Source organism: Engraulis encrasicolus, chromosome 13 (genome assembly GCF_034702125.1).
Source record: "Engraulis encrasicolus isolate BLACKSEA-1 chromosome 13, IST_EnEncr_1.0, whole genome shotgun sequence".
Taxonomy (NCBI): Eukaryota; Metazoa; Chordata; class Actinopteri; order Clupeiformes; family Engraulidae; genus Engraulis; species Engraulis encrasicolus.
The window spans coordinates 24754577-24769576 of record NC_085869.1 but is presented as its reverse complement, the minus strand read 5'-3'; the positions used below and the strand labels follow the sequence as shown (position 1 = coordinate 24769576).

Below are 15000 nucleotides of genomic sequence, written 5' to 3'. Positions count from 1 at the left end.
TAGGTGCATGACAAACGGTGCTAGCGACGTATGAAAACACGTAATTATCATCATATGGAAGGGCACTCATGATACATATGCTACCCCTCTCCCACTATCTCGCTTTCTCTCTCCCTTTCCCTCTCCCCCTCTTTCATATTTCCTCCTGCTCTCTCTCTTTCCCTCCTCTCCCTCTCTCTTTACCAAACTTAATTCCTCATGCATATAGATTAATTAGATGTTGTCATCTCTGCGTTGTTGTGCAATATATATCAGTCTTGTAACCTCTTGAATGTTTGTTTGCGCCCGAACAAGGGCCTGGCTTATGTTTCCTGTTTAAAGCGTAATTATTGAGTGTAGGCTTAGAGAAGGAGCCGTGCGTCATTGGTGGTGGTTGTTGTTGTTGTTTTTTAAAATCTGGAGTGGTTTGGCCTCATTGTCACAGTGGCAGGATAATTACAGCCAGATTCAATTAAATGTACGAAGGAGATATGACGTTTAATTAGGCCGATATTTATAGATAAAACACTTTCGGAGTTGTGAAGGACTAGGTAATGACGGTTATTAGCATCGACACGGCCCTCCTGAGTTGAGTCATTATAGGGATCACACACTCTATTAATTCAAGTTTTCTGATACATTATTTAAATTAATTGAATATTTTCCATTTTTCGTCGTATATATTTTTTAACCCTTTTGATCCTGTTAGGTTTCTGGTTCTGTCTTCCCGTGAGACAGCCATGGGCTTTCTTCGTATACGTAGTACCTGTGTAGTACTTTCTTTTGCATGATTCGATTTAAATATCATTTCCGTTGAGAAATCGTCTGTGACCGACTCATGCATAGTACATATGCAACTGACGACAGAAGCGTGAACACATCTGATTTTGATTTGGACTTACTGTCTGTCCAGTTGCGACATCAGAGTGATGAAACTCCCTCTGTGCTGCAAGATCGCAGCATAGCTTGCATCACTGTAAACCGAGGTGTGTGCACTGCCAGGGCCGCCACAGTCGATACAGGACAACATGTTATGAACATTATGACGTGATCCGAGTTGCTCACAGCCAGTAAATAGCAGGCAATTAAAGCCGGACTGTTGCATACGTTGTACACAATGCATATGCCACTGTGGAACAGCGAGAGGATTCATGGCATTCAGGGGTGGTAATTAAACGACCAGACAACCCTCCCCCCATTACGGCTGTTGCCACCAGACAGGCGTGAAGCCAGGCAAGGAGTGTACTGTACAGACCTTGCATAAGACCATCCAGAGAAACAGGTCAGTTGCCCCAGGCCTAGGGAGGGGGGAAGTGCCGGATTGGTTCCACATTACATTGCATATATCAGTGGGGGGGGATCTTTCAGATGACTTCGTCCGGGGCACGGCAAGAGCTGCCATCAGCCCTGCTGGCGTCACAGCCCTACGAGTGCCCTTGTTTGCAGTGGCCGCCGTGTCCTCCTCCTGAGCAGAATGACACCAGCACCAATGACAGGGAAACGATTTACTGCTGGGCAGGTAATTGGCAGTTGTAAAATCAAGGGGTTGAGGGGAATGAAATCCGGTATGGGGGGGGAGGAAAAAAAAAAAGATCAAATGTTGCCCAAAGTGTTCGTTTTAAAGGAGAGCCCGAGTGGGAGATAAAAGTGAATGATGGGGCGCTGACCCGGCCAGGGTTTACCGCCACTGCTAGTGACATGAGCTCGCCCCAATTTACTCTCGGCGCACCTCTCACAGCTGGCCCCATATTCCAACAGCCGCTCTGCTGCATAATGCAGAGTTGGAACACAGTACGTGTGGCCTGTGGTCAGGTGAAGTGGGAGCCTGGTTTCTGTACCAGGGGACACTGGTTGAATACATACAGTACAGTTCAAGGGGCCATAAAGTGCAACAAATCATGTTTTTCTGTATTGTCTGTCTAATACAGCTCTTAAAAGGACTTTAAGCTCATGACATGACATCAAAATTGAATGTTATACTATTGCTATTTACTATATTATTATATTTTGTAATTTACTACTATTACTATTACTACTATTACTATTACTACTTTTTGTATTTTCTGCTACATTGTGCATCAGAAACTGGACAAAGGATTTGAATAGCTGTTAACAGTTTAATTAATCACCTGGATCTCAACTAGGCTGAATATTCACAGAAAGCAGACAGACCCATATGACTCATTCGCCAAGTGAAAACACCAAAAGAGAATTGACAGTGATTTGTACAATGAACATGTTATATAGCCCAATACCAACTTGAAAACGAGTATAATATGACCGTTTTAAAGCTCAATATGACAGATTTATTGACCCTTTTATTGGCTATGTTACACAAGGATTTTGATTCTGTCAGATGTTGACGATCTGCACCTTTAACATTTAGACGTGTAATAAATCAATAAACAAGTGAAGTGTAAAATTTGGCTATATAAATCTATAAAACTACAGTATATGATACTATACAATACAACACACATGGAAATATCTGCAATGTAGGCATAATCTGTGATACAGTCCATTGGATTCCAGCTGTGGGCAGTAGTGCCATTGGTTTTTACATCTGTCAGCAACAACTCCAGCTGTGTTAAGTCTGACAGATAAAAAAAAAAGCTTCCGACAAAGTACGAAGCCCTAAGTACTGCCTAGGAAATGATGAGTAAAGCTAAAAAAATGTACACTTGAAGTATCAGGGCAGTCATGGGTTAAGGCGTCAGGTTGCTGGTTCTATTCCCGTCCTGCCAGGTTGGTGTGGGGAGTAATTAACCAGTGCTCTCCCCCATCCTCCGACCAAGATTGAGGTCCCCTGAGCATGGTACCGTCCCTCCACATACGTGCATTAACATTTTTTGCGACCAAAAAAACCCCCATGACGAGCTAAATTGTATGCTATTAAACCCATGGATATTTATTTAAGTCTAAACTTGTGCTCACTAAATGTTCAGTGCCAATATTTACTAGTTATTATTAGTGAATATATATCAGTATTCTTTTTTTTTTACACAGAGACATTTCAGGCGACCCTATTTGAAATTTCAGACGACCCCATGGGGTCCCAACCGCAGTGTTGAAAAACACTAGAGATGGGATTTATGACTCTTTAGCGGGATCCGGATCTTAGTGGCTCGTTCCTTTCAAAGAGCCGTTCAAAAAACTGGCTCTTTTGGCTCTTTTTTAAATGATTTATTCAGTGTTTAGAATGTAATATTTTGACTCCACCTCAAGGTAATTTTGTCCAAACAACAACTGATTATTCTCCTGCTTCTAAAAACCGTTTTTGCCACTCCGTAAGGCAAACAATGTGTTTTTTTTCCCACATTTAATTACTCTGGTTGAGGTCACGTGCTTAAAATTAATGAAAAATGAACAAAATAACAGTTGAGTGGCTCCCCCAGCTGTGATCCGGTTCCCATCGTTCACTTCAGGGAGCCGTTCAAAAGAACCGGCTCGTTCGTGAACGACACACCTCTAAAAAACACTGGTATAGGGACTCGGTAGAGTTAACCAGGGCCTGTGCAAGAAACCATCAGCTCCACTCTACAGTAGACGACTTTGGAAACTGTGCTACCTGCGTTTCTCTGTTTACAACACCATTGATTTTCGAACATGTTGTTCTCATATATGATTTATGCGATGTGGCTTGTGCGAACATCACAGGTGTTTAGCTTCACACATAAACCTCTTGCAGTTCAGCATGTGCCAGTCACAATATACCGAAGGCCCACCAGAGACCTTGAGCATTGGAAGTGAAGTGCACGATATATGGGTATAGATTTGAAAAGTGTTCACACTCTCTGCAGAATCAGAGGGAAATGCCCCCTGTAATGTGCATCTGTGAGAGTGCGGTATAGGTTGCTTTTGGCCAGACGAGGCGAGGGGGCTGCCTCCCTGCCTTTTCCCGCCTTTCTGCCTCTCGCTCTCTGCATCCCCGCGACGTCGCTCACTCTTATGGGCTAAATGAAGAGTGACAGGTTCCATTTCGCAACTTTTTTTTAACAGAATATCCGCGGCCCTCCGACAGGATTCCAGTGATCCGAGGAGCAATTTCAGAACAGCGTAATTTGTTCATTATTTTGACTCCATCCTGAGCGTGCGCGCAACATGCTTCCCTGTTTCTATTTACTTTGGTGACAGGGGCTCCTTTTCATTCAGAGGAAGACTTTCTCCCAGGGAGAAAAAAACTGAAAATGAAGGAAAGAAATCTCAGCAGGACAGGAGAACATTCTTTCTCCCTCTGTTACTTCGTCAGTCCAGTTGCCGCCTTTCAGAGAGAGGCCTTCTCGTTGCGCTGCAGTTTGTGTTGCGCGTGTTGAAAGCATGCGTTAACGAGGCTCTGAGGTGATGGCACTTGTAATGTATTCTAATTAATAAACAGATGGTTGATACTTGCTTAAGCGCTCGCACCTGTGAGACCTTGGTCCACGAGGCACAACCTAGATGTTTCTATGGGAACCGAGTAGAACGGCCGCTGAGACAGCAAGCAGGGGGCGATAAGGACAAACGAACACACACACACGCGCGCGCGCGCACGCACGCACGCACGCACGCACGCACGCACGCACACACACACACACACACACACACACACACACACACACACACACACACACACACACACACACACACACACAGTCTATTTTATGCTCCCCTCCAATAAGCCCTGTCTGCAGCAAGAACACAGGAGCTTGGATGCTGTTGTCTGTGTGGCTATAGTACAGTACATCGAGGACCCATTTTTATCTGCGTCGTGGATGCTGACTTTTTCTCTTTTTTTTCCCTCAGAGCGTCTCTGCAGCCTCAAATCTTGCGGCTGACCTGGGGCTAATTCTGTAATAGCAGGAGCTTTGAGAGTTATCAACCCCCAGAATCTCTCGGTAATTATAGCTAATGTCAAACTCAGGACCTCTGGCATTGATAGATAGAGGGACCAAATCACCCGACTGGTGGGGATATGTGGCTGGAAAATCAATTTTTACATGTGAAGCAATGCTGTATGGAATGGCCAGCACCAGCCATCTTTATTTATTTATTTACTTATTTCCCCTCCTCCTCCTCCTCCTCCTCCTCCCCGCTTATTTCCTGAGACCGGCTTGTCACTGATTAAAACCTTTCATCATCTGGCAGATATTTTTTCATCTGGGGGGGGCAGAGCTGGAGGAGGGGGAGGGGGTGCAATCCACCCCTTCCCCAATCCCATCCCAAGGTTATGTTGCCAATAAAGTGCCCTCTGCCATTCCGCCTTTTGTGTGCGCGTGTGAGCTCCTTTCCCTCAACCAGCAACGCCGCCACCACCACCACCACCACCATCCGCACCCTCCTGGTCTACAGACCACAGCTGATATACCATTGTAACGGCCCTCCTGTCTCCTCCACTCTTTAAGGCGTTGCTCTGCCATTAAAATGCTAATACCTTTTGGCAAAAAAAAAAAACGTTCAGCGAGATGATAGGATGACGGTTTGATCAATGGGCCGATGTAATCCGTTCATCAGATTAGGAATGCCGTGTCTGTCCAATGGGACTTGCTTCTGGACAGGGCCGCTGACAGCTTTGGCATGGGCCTGGGACAAAGACATCTGAAAGGGCCCCAAACCCAATCAAAACAATGTAATGAGGATCCAATTCTGGGCCCCACTCTCTCCCTGGGCCTGGGAAAAGTGACCTTTTTGCCTTCCTCAATCCCACTGTCCACTTCCCTGCTTCTGGAGACTGTCTCTGTATGTTCTCCCGCCATATTGACAGGCCGTCACTCATCGCGTCGCGTGTCATAGCATCTCAGCATTGAGCACACGGAGCGACTGAGTGACAGTGGGATCAAACACCTGGCTTGCTTCTTCTGTGTCACTCACATGTCACATGTCTTTGAAGCGAGCAACTTTTTTTTTTTTTTGCTCCTTCACTCCTTTTCAACTCCATTGTGGGTTTTTTTTGTGATAGCATGGAAAGCATCACATACTGTAGTGATGATAGCTTCCTCTATCATTTTCCTTTTAGTTATTTATCATTTTTTTATCATCTTTTTTTTGCCCAGCTCATCGCATTTCCAAACATCATTTCATTGATGATCACTCCACTCGGGAGGGGGGATGCTACATGGGCAGTGCAGTGCTTGCGTTTGCGCACACAGAGTTACTCCCCCCCCCCCCCGCATGGGTCCTCAGCCGTCACTTAGTAAGTGATGTGTCAGGGTAACACTCAGCGGAGGTAAATTATGAGTTGTTGTGTGCCGGCGGACATGATTGAGTGCATAGATGCAATTTCACTGCGGGCGCCCGAAAGACTCCCCGCGTCGTGATGGTGGATGCTAACGTTATGCTACGCTACGCTACGCTACACACTCTCTACCTGTTAGGCTGTAATTTGAGCCCATCCTGAAAAATGTCCCGGAGATCAAGTTTGCCTGTGCGAAGATGACTAGAATAGCACAACTGTGCATAGTGTGTGTTGTATGTGTGTGTATGTGTGTAGATGTACGTGTACATGTGTGTGTGTGCGTGTGTGTGTGTGCGTGTGTGTGCATGTGTGTGTGTATGTGTTTGTGTGTGCGTGTGTAGATCTACTACTGTTCGTGTACATGTGTGTATGCGTGTGTGTGTGTGCGTGCCTGCGTGCGTGCGTGCGTGCGTATGTGTGCGTCTGCATGCGTGCATGTGTGGTTTGAGGGCTTGATGATGCAGCTCTTGAAATCACTCCAGCCTTAGAAAAGGTCACATTCCCTCATATGATAATACAGAGGGGGGGAGGGGGGGGGGGGGGGGGTAGTTTTGAATGCTGAAGCGAAACAGAGCAGCCGGCTCCTTCCAGAAATAGTGTTTGTGTGTGTGTGTGTGTGTGTGTGTGTGTGTGTGTGTGTGTGTGTGTGTGTGTGTGTGTGTGTGTGTGTGCGAGAGCCTGCTGCGCTATAGTACTTGAGGGAGAGACCTAGCGACAGATCCATGCCTATTAATAATGCAGGAGGGCCCTGGGGCTGCTATCCATTTACAGGGATACCCCCCCTCTCTCTATCTCACACTCTCTTTCTCTTTCTCTCTCTCTATCCCACACTCTCTCTTTCTCTCTCTCCATCTCACCCTCTCTCTTTCTCTCTCTCCATCCCACACTCTCTCTTTCTCTCTCTTCATCTCACAGTCTCTCTTTCTCTCTCTCCATCTCACACTCTATCTTTCTCTTTCTCTATCTCACAGTCTCTCTTTCTCTCTCTCCATCTCACACTCTCTCTTTCTCTCTTTCTCTCTCTCTATCTCACAGTCTCTCTTTCTCTCTCTCCATCTCATAGTCTCTCTATCTCACAGTCTCTCTTTCTTTCTCTCCATCTCACAGTCTCTCTCTCTCTCTATCTCTATCTCACTCAATTTTACTCTCTGCATTTCACCCTCTATCACTCTCTGTCTCATGCACTCTCTTCCTCTCTCTAGCTCTTTCTCTTTTTCTCTCTCCAACTCTCTCTCTCTCTCTCTCTCTCCAACTCTCTCTCTCTCTCTATGTCGCCCTAAAAATCTGTCGCTTATTCTCTCTAGCTCTTTTTAAATCTTTCTCTACCCCTTACTCTCTCTCTCTCTCTCTCTCTCTCTCTCTCTCTCTCTCTCTCTCTCTCTCTCTCTCTCTCTCTCTGTCTCTCTCTCTCTGTCTCTCTCTCTCTCTCTCTCTCACACACACACACACACACACACACACACACACACACACACACACACACACACACACACACACACACACACAGTTACACACACACAGTTACACACACACAGAGTCAGGAAGGAGCGCCTCTGTGTTTTTCCACCCAACCAAAATCTTCCACACTCCCACTCCTACTCCCTCTTCCCTCTTCCCTCTCTCGCTCTTCCCTCTCTCTCTCTCTCTCTCTCTCCCTCTTCCCTCTTCCCTCTCTCGCTCTTCCCTCTCTCTCTCTCTCTCTCTCTCTCTCCCTCTTCCCTCTTCCCTCTCTCGCTCGCTCTTCCTGTAACAAGAAAGCACTGAAGCTTAGTTTGCACCGCCACCACCACCACCAGCTAAACTTTTTCATGATTAATTGTTCCCACAAGGTATGCTCGTTTGCTTCTGTCTTTCTTTTGCGCTCTTTACCTCATTGTGCCATTTGTCACGGCACAAAGCGTTCAGCTTCGTGACAATGGCGGCCTGTGAAGTTTTACACCACCCAACACGCTGCTCTGCTCTGCAGATAATACGCGACAATGAGTACTTGTGTAGGCCTCGACTATATTGTGGCCAACAATGCCTGTTTTGTTGTCTGCATAGTAGAGCAAAGTGGAGCAAAAAAAAACCCCCAAAAAACAGCCACAGCAACGGAATGAGAAATTAGTAGAGTGTGCAACAATGCGCCAAGACACACAAGTTTTTTTTATTCATTTTTTTCCATTTGTGTTTCTCTTTTCCTTTTTTTGTTCGAAGACAGCACTCCAGGCTTGTTGAGATGGAATAATTAGGTTTAATGCTTCATTAGGTGCCCGGGAGAGCCTGTCAAGATAGCATACAGATAGAATGTGGATTAATCCAGATTTTCTACCCCCGCTCTCTCTCTCCCCCCGCAAGGCTTGGCAGTACGTACTCTATGTGGTGGCAGCGTGTGGCGTTGGAGAGAGAGAGAGAGAGAGAGAGAGAGAGAGAGAGAGAGAGAGAGAGAGAGAGAGAGTTTGTGGCACTGGAGAGAGAGAGAGAGAGAGAGGGGAAGAGTTTGTGGCACTGGAGAGAGAGACACACAGAGAAGGGAGGAGAGAGTCAGAGTGTGTAGGAGATAAACCATGTGCTGGATGCAGATGGCTCCTCAGTAACCAACGTCTTTATTATCTGCTGCTTGTCAACCTCCCGCCTCAGCTCGCACATTTCCGCCCGCCCGCCTGCCTGCTTGCCTGCTCTCCTGCCTGCCCCCCCTGCTTGTCTACTTGCCTGCCTGCCTGCCTGCCCGCCTGTCTGCCTGCCCCTCTGCCTGCCTGCTTCATGTCCGCCTGCTTGCCTGCCTGCCCCCCTGCCTGCCCGCCCGCCTGCTTGCCTGGTTACCTCCCTGCCTGCCTGCCTGCCTGCATACCTGCCTGCCTGCCTACCTGCCTGCCTGCCTGCCCGCCCGCCTGCTTGCCTGGTTATCTCCCTCCCCACCTCCCAACCTGCCTGTCTGCCTGCCTGCTTGTCTGCCCACCTCCCAACCTGCCTGTCTGCCTGCCTGCTTGTCTGTCTGCCTGCCTGCCCGCCTGCTTGCCTGCCTGCCTGCTTGCCTGCTTGTCTGCTTGTCTGCCTGCCTGCCTGCTTGCCTGCTTGCCTACCCGCCTGCTTGCCTGCTTGTCTGCTTGCCTGCTTGTCTGCTTGCCTGCTTGTCTGCCTGCCTGCTTGTCTGCCTGTCTGCCTGCCTGCCTGCCCGCCTGCCTGCCTGCTTGCCTACTGGTCTGCTCGTCTGCTTGCCTACTTGCCTGCTTGCCTCACCAGATGTAGACATATGGGGCTCTTTTCCCCACCCTCCCCCGACTTACCTCTCACCTGTGATTAGGTGTTTTGTTTGTGTTTGCGGGTTTTTGTGCTTTTGTTGGTGTCTGCTGTTCACAGGCTCGTGACTCTTGTCTTGTGTTGCCTGTTGTGTGTGTGTGTGTGTCTGTCTGTGTGTGTGTGTGTGTGTGTGTGTGTGTGTGTGTGTGTGTGTGTGTGTGTGTGTGTGTCTGTCTGTGTGTGTGTGTGTGTGTGTGTGTGTTGTTGTTAGACTGCCTCAACCCCCAGTCACTGGCTGCTTTAAATAGAGATCAGTAGAGGAGGCTCCACATGCACACAGACACAGACAGACAGACACACAGACACACACACACACACACACACACACACACACACACACACACACACACACACACACACACACACACACACACACACACACACACACACACACACACACACACACACACACACACACACACACACACGGACTATCTGTTTTCTCACTGACTGTGTGATCTATCAAAGTGTCCGTTATCAGTGTTTCTAATCAATAGCGGTGACAGTAATCTGCTAGATGACCTTTTCTGTAAGCATGGCAGGACTGTCGATAGCCCCAGCCTGGGCGGGATCATTCGGATCAATCCCCGAAATCATCCCGCGCGCCCGTGACAGTCCAGTGAATTATCGTCTGACTGTCGCCCCTAAATCTGAAGTAGCCTGACAGTCACAGGGGCAGATGGATTAACACATACATGTCTCATGTATGCCGAGATTGTTTTTTATGGCTGCTGGTGGTGTGTGTGTCTCTATTTTGTCCACCGGAACCAGTGGGGTAGTCTACGTAGAACGCAGGTATACGCACTATACCCGCCTGAAAATGTCAAGGGATTTCAGTATACCCACCTAACATTGATTAATCCATTATTTAGAATAGCACAAAGATATACAGTTTACCCCACCTAAAAAATGATCAAATATACAGTATACCCACCACAAAAAAGTAGACTACACCACTGACCGGAAGGGTGCCTTTGGGCTGGCTGTTGTAAGTGTCTCTTTCCTATCGCGTTCTTTTTTCCCAGTCAGATCAGCTTTGTGTATTCAGGAAAAAGAAACGGCGCACGACCAATGATGTCTTTTCCCGAGCTACTTTTTATTCGCATTATCTAAAGGTCAACCTTTTGACTCCCTGAAGATGACATTTAATTTTCTGCTCACCTCCGTTGCGGGATCTCCATTTGACATTTCTGTTGCCCAGGTGCCATGGCTCTCAGTTTAACATTTACCTACTCAGAGGAACCATAAAGTGATGTATTAATGTGGTGGGCCGAGATTATATTGACTAACAAGAGCTGGGTACACACAGCGCAAATGCATTAAAAAAGACCATTTTTATTTTTAGATGGTTGTGAGTGATACATTTTTCAAGCTGTTTATATTTCGTAAGTAGACTGTTTACTTGCTTAAAAGCCAAGTCCACGTTCGAACTTCACCATTTCCAATAGCTTCATGCCACTTTGATCAGTCACATCAAAAACGCGGCTTGTCACTTTACAAGAATAGCTAATAGAATCAAAGGTATTTGTGGCCTAGTTACCTAGACAAGTTTGTCAAACATCTTTTCCTTTTATTGTTTTTTTTTTACAATATGTTTTAGTTCTTTCTTTTCTTTTCTTTTTCTTTTTTTTTTTTTTTTTACTGTTTTTCAATATAATATCAATTAGCAGTATGCTACCCTATTTTTGGATCTTGAAGGTTTTCTGTTGTCATTGAAAGTTTATGAACATGTTCAAAATGGGAAGTATATGTTATTATACAAAACACAATATTGGTGATACAAAATGTGGGTAGGGAATTCTGAAGAGGATGTGGTTCTACCTTGGTCTTAAGGGCTATGCTATCCAATATGCTTCACCAAAATGCAGATCATTTAGGACATGACTAAAGCATATGAACATAGTCAGCAGAATGATTCCTGCACTTACTGTACTGTACTGTACTACTGGCAGCACTTCTGTCTGGGTATATCCTTGCTTATCTTGCATTTGTAAGATGAACTCTGTGGAGGATCTTGCATTGTATTAAGCCATGCCTTGCACATATTGAAGTGTCATGAGTAAGATTTAGTATGACTTTCTACTGGGCATCGGATATAGTCAACCCCAGGTCCTGTTCCCATATCTGTTTAAGTGGTATAGTTGGCTGAACTAAGTTGTAAAGGAAAACAGACCTTGTCGACTTATACTCTGAGAAAGTACTTATTGCCTTATTTGAAAATAGCGAAAGAGATGAGAATTTGCTTTCCATGTTTGTATGATACAAATTGATTTCCCATATGTTAAAAAGAAACGTTCCCTACCATGGTGACCAAGACCATTAAACATAGCTTTTGATTTGACGTTTCATGTTTTACTGTACCTCAACCAGAGAGCGTAGCGTAGGTATTATGGTGTCATGCTGACAGACTGTGTATATAGTTTTTGCGCCACATGTGTGGTAATTCAGTTGTCCATCACAGTAACAAGTGCAATCATGCTGTCCAATTTCACGCTCACACCTTTGCTGGCCTAAGTGGGAGTAACCGCTGTGGTAATTGTCCATTTCTACAGCGTGTGTTTCATGGAAACGAAGGGATCAAACTCCTTTATCATGCTACCACTTTTTTTTTTTTTTTTTTTTAAAGAAGAAATGAAAAAAAAAGAAAAAGCAGAAGTGCTGTAACTGTGGAGATGTTCGAATGCTCCCCTCAGTGTGGGTTGTGGGCTGGGTTAATTGAGATAATCTACATGCACATTTTTTATCTGTGGCACTCGGGGGCGAAAAAATAACCATGCGGTGCCATTATGACTTGGTACAGTTTGGGTGGCCTGTTGCGCTGCACTGCAGTTCGGTACAGCCGCAGGAGATGATGAGATGTTGAATTGATTGAGGAGAGGAAAGTGAGGCGACATAAGTCAGAAGTCGCTGGGAGCCAAAATGTATGTGTGACCCCTTAGCTCCGGAGCATCTATCTTCATGTGAGCGAGGGATGGAGGGAGGGAGGAAGGGAGGGGGAGGGGGGAAGCAGCAGCTGGAGCAGTGGGAACTCTCTCTCTCTCTCTCTCTCTCTCTCTCTCTCTCTCTCTCTCTCTCTCTCTCTCTCTCTCTCTCTCTCTCTCTCTCTCTCTCTCTCTCTCCCCCTCTCTCTGTAGAGCGCCTCTGTGAAGTGGATGAGTTCGTTTCTGAGCCTCAGGTGTAATTACGTAAAATGTGTCCCACACTGCAGGGCCACCATGTATGAATATATTCAACTCAGCTGCCTGCGCTGCGATAGGCGATCTTATGCGGTATGCAAAAACTTCCGCCGAAAGAGTTGGGAATTAGTTTGAGTCCTCTGGATAAAGTCATTTAGGGGTTTCAGAGATATTGCTCTATGTTTTAAAAGTAAGGATTACAAAAAAGAAACTTTTAGCGAGCTTTCTTTTTTTTTTAAATGCGGCATGGTCTGCCCACTATAGTGTAAAGGTATAAGGTCTTCTGCTGCTCCAGTTGTCCTTATAGTTGTTGTATGGAGGGGTTCTTCATTTATTTTTGTGGGGCATTCTGGGGGGCATTTTGGTAGCCTGGCGACGCCATCCATGTACTCCACCCAAAGATTTTGGCTCCGCACATCGTCTGGCAAAAGCCTCGAGCTCGGTTCTCTCAGTGTTTCGCCAATCAGCAACCAGTTGAGAGTGGTGACGTAGAACTCACTCGCGAGCTCCGTTACTGACTGGTTAAGGTAACTATATTCACACTTTCGTTTTGTTATGTGTATGCTTGTGTGACACTATAACGTAACAGGCATGATAATAAAGCACAATATGGGTTTTAATTTGAGTTTGGAACTTTGAGTTTGGTAAGATCAGACCATCTCCCATCGTCCACGGAGACGGATTCCTCATGGCTTTTGCCAGACTGATTGACGGAGTCAACAGTTCAACAGTAGGCTATTCGCCCAGGCTTGTATTTTGGGCCTTTATTTTGTGATAGGACAGTCAAGACAGACAGGAAGAAAGTGTGTGTGTGTGTGTGGCGGGGGGGGTGTTGGGGCATGGGGAGAGATGGGGAAAGGTCGGCAAAGGACCCGGGCCGGAATCGGGTCGTTTGGGTCGCCGCCGGTGTAGCAGTGCAAGTGCCCTACCGCTTGAGCCACGGCAGGGTAGCAGGGAAGGGTAATGCGGACGATTCTAATTCATCTCCGATTCTTATGGGATTGTTATGGGTTTCATTCCTTCAAGATAGATAGCACTCAGCCTATTGGTTAGCCAACAGCAGCAGCAGGCCAGTTTCATCATCCTTGACATTAGTATGAATGTCTTTTTGATTGGAAAGGAAAAGGGGGGGGGGGTTATAAGAGGGCAAAGAGATAAAGCCAGCATGGCAAGAGGAAGCTGTTGGGGCATGTTGGCTCTTTGTTAACTTGGCGCTCACGGGCTCTCCGCTCTCCAAAGAGGCCGCTGCAGGCAGGCAGGCAGGCAGGCAGCGGTAATCTTCCAATCCCATGAAGGCGTGGAGAGCAGTGTTGCCAGATTGGGTGGTTACCCGCCCAATTGGGCTACTTGGGATGGCCGTCTGCGGGTAAAAATGGGGAAAATTGGCCATTGCACGTTTTTTTTTCTGCCGTTTTGGGCCCATAGAAATCAATGCACTTTTTTTGAAATTGGATGGAATTTAGCGCATTTTGGCATTTTTTGAGAACCTTTTGGGCGGGATTTGATCAGACACATCTGGCAACAGTGGTGGAGAGGAGAGGGGCCTCACGTGCTCACCCAAGGCACCCTGCGTTGTGTTGCGTTCCTGGCTTGCCTTGCCCGCTTGCCATTCTTCCACGCGTTTCGTTTGGGGAGTACATCTCCCTCACGTACTACCGTGGCTTTGATGACTGCAAAGGGAGCCTGCATGCATTTGTGTGTGTGTATGTGTGTGTGTGTGTGTGTGCGCGCGTGCGTGCGTGCGTGTGTGTGTGCGTGTGTGTGTGCGTGTGTGCGTGTGTGTGTGTGTGCGTACGCGCGCGTTTGACTTTGGAAGCAAAGGATGTCTCTCTGCTGCTCTCCCTAAAGGGAATTCCTTATAACACACCAGAGCTCCTACAGTGCTTGATGCAGCAGCAGCAGCAGCACCAGATCTCATCACACTCCTGATCCTTCTGGCCTGCGAGACCCCTACATGGCAGGAGAGGGCTTGGGAGGGTGGGTTAGGGTGCTTGTGTGGGGGGGTGGGGGTGGGGGTGGTGGGTGTTGTAGGGGGAGAATGAACAAAAAGATAACACATCTGCCCCCGGGATGTTATTGTTAGAGCTACAGCACATTTTTTGGAAAGGTGGAAAAGGGGTGTGTGTGTGTGTGTGCGTGTGTGTGCGTGTGTGCGTGTGTGTGTGTGTGTGTGTGTGTGTGTGTGTGTGTGTGTGTGTGTGTGTGTGTGTGTGTGTGTGTGTGTGTGTGTGTGTGTGTGTGTGTGTGTGTGTGTGTGTGTGTGTGTGTGTGTGTGTGTGCGGGTGCGGGTGCGGGTGCGGGTGCGGGTGCGGGTGCGGGTGCGGGTGTAGGTGTGGGTGAGTGTTTTGGCGGAGG

At 47.0% G+C, this 15000-nt stretch overlaps 1 protein-coding gene across 1 annotated transcript in view; it reads left to right on the top strand.

Annotated features, from left to right (window-relative positions):
• Positions 1–15000, top strand: part of thsd7ba (thrombospondin, type I, domain containing 7Ba) — a 206551-nt gene that overhangs the window by 74716 nt on the left and 116835 nt on the right. The window lies entirely within an intron of this gene.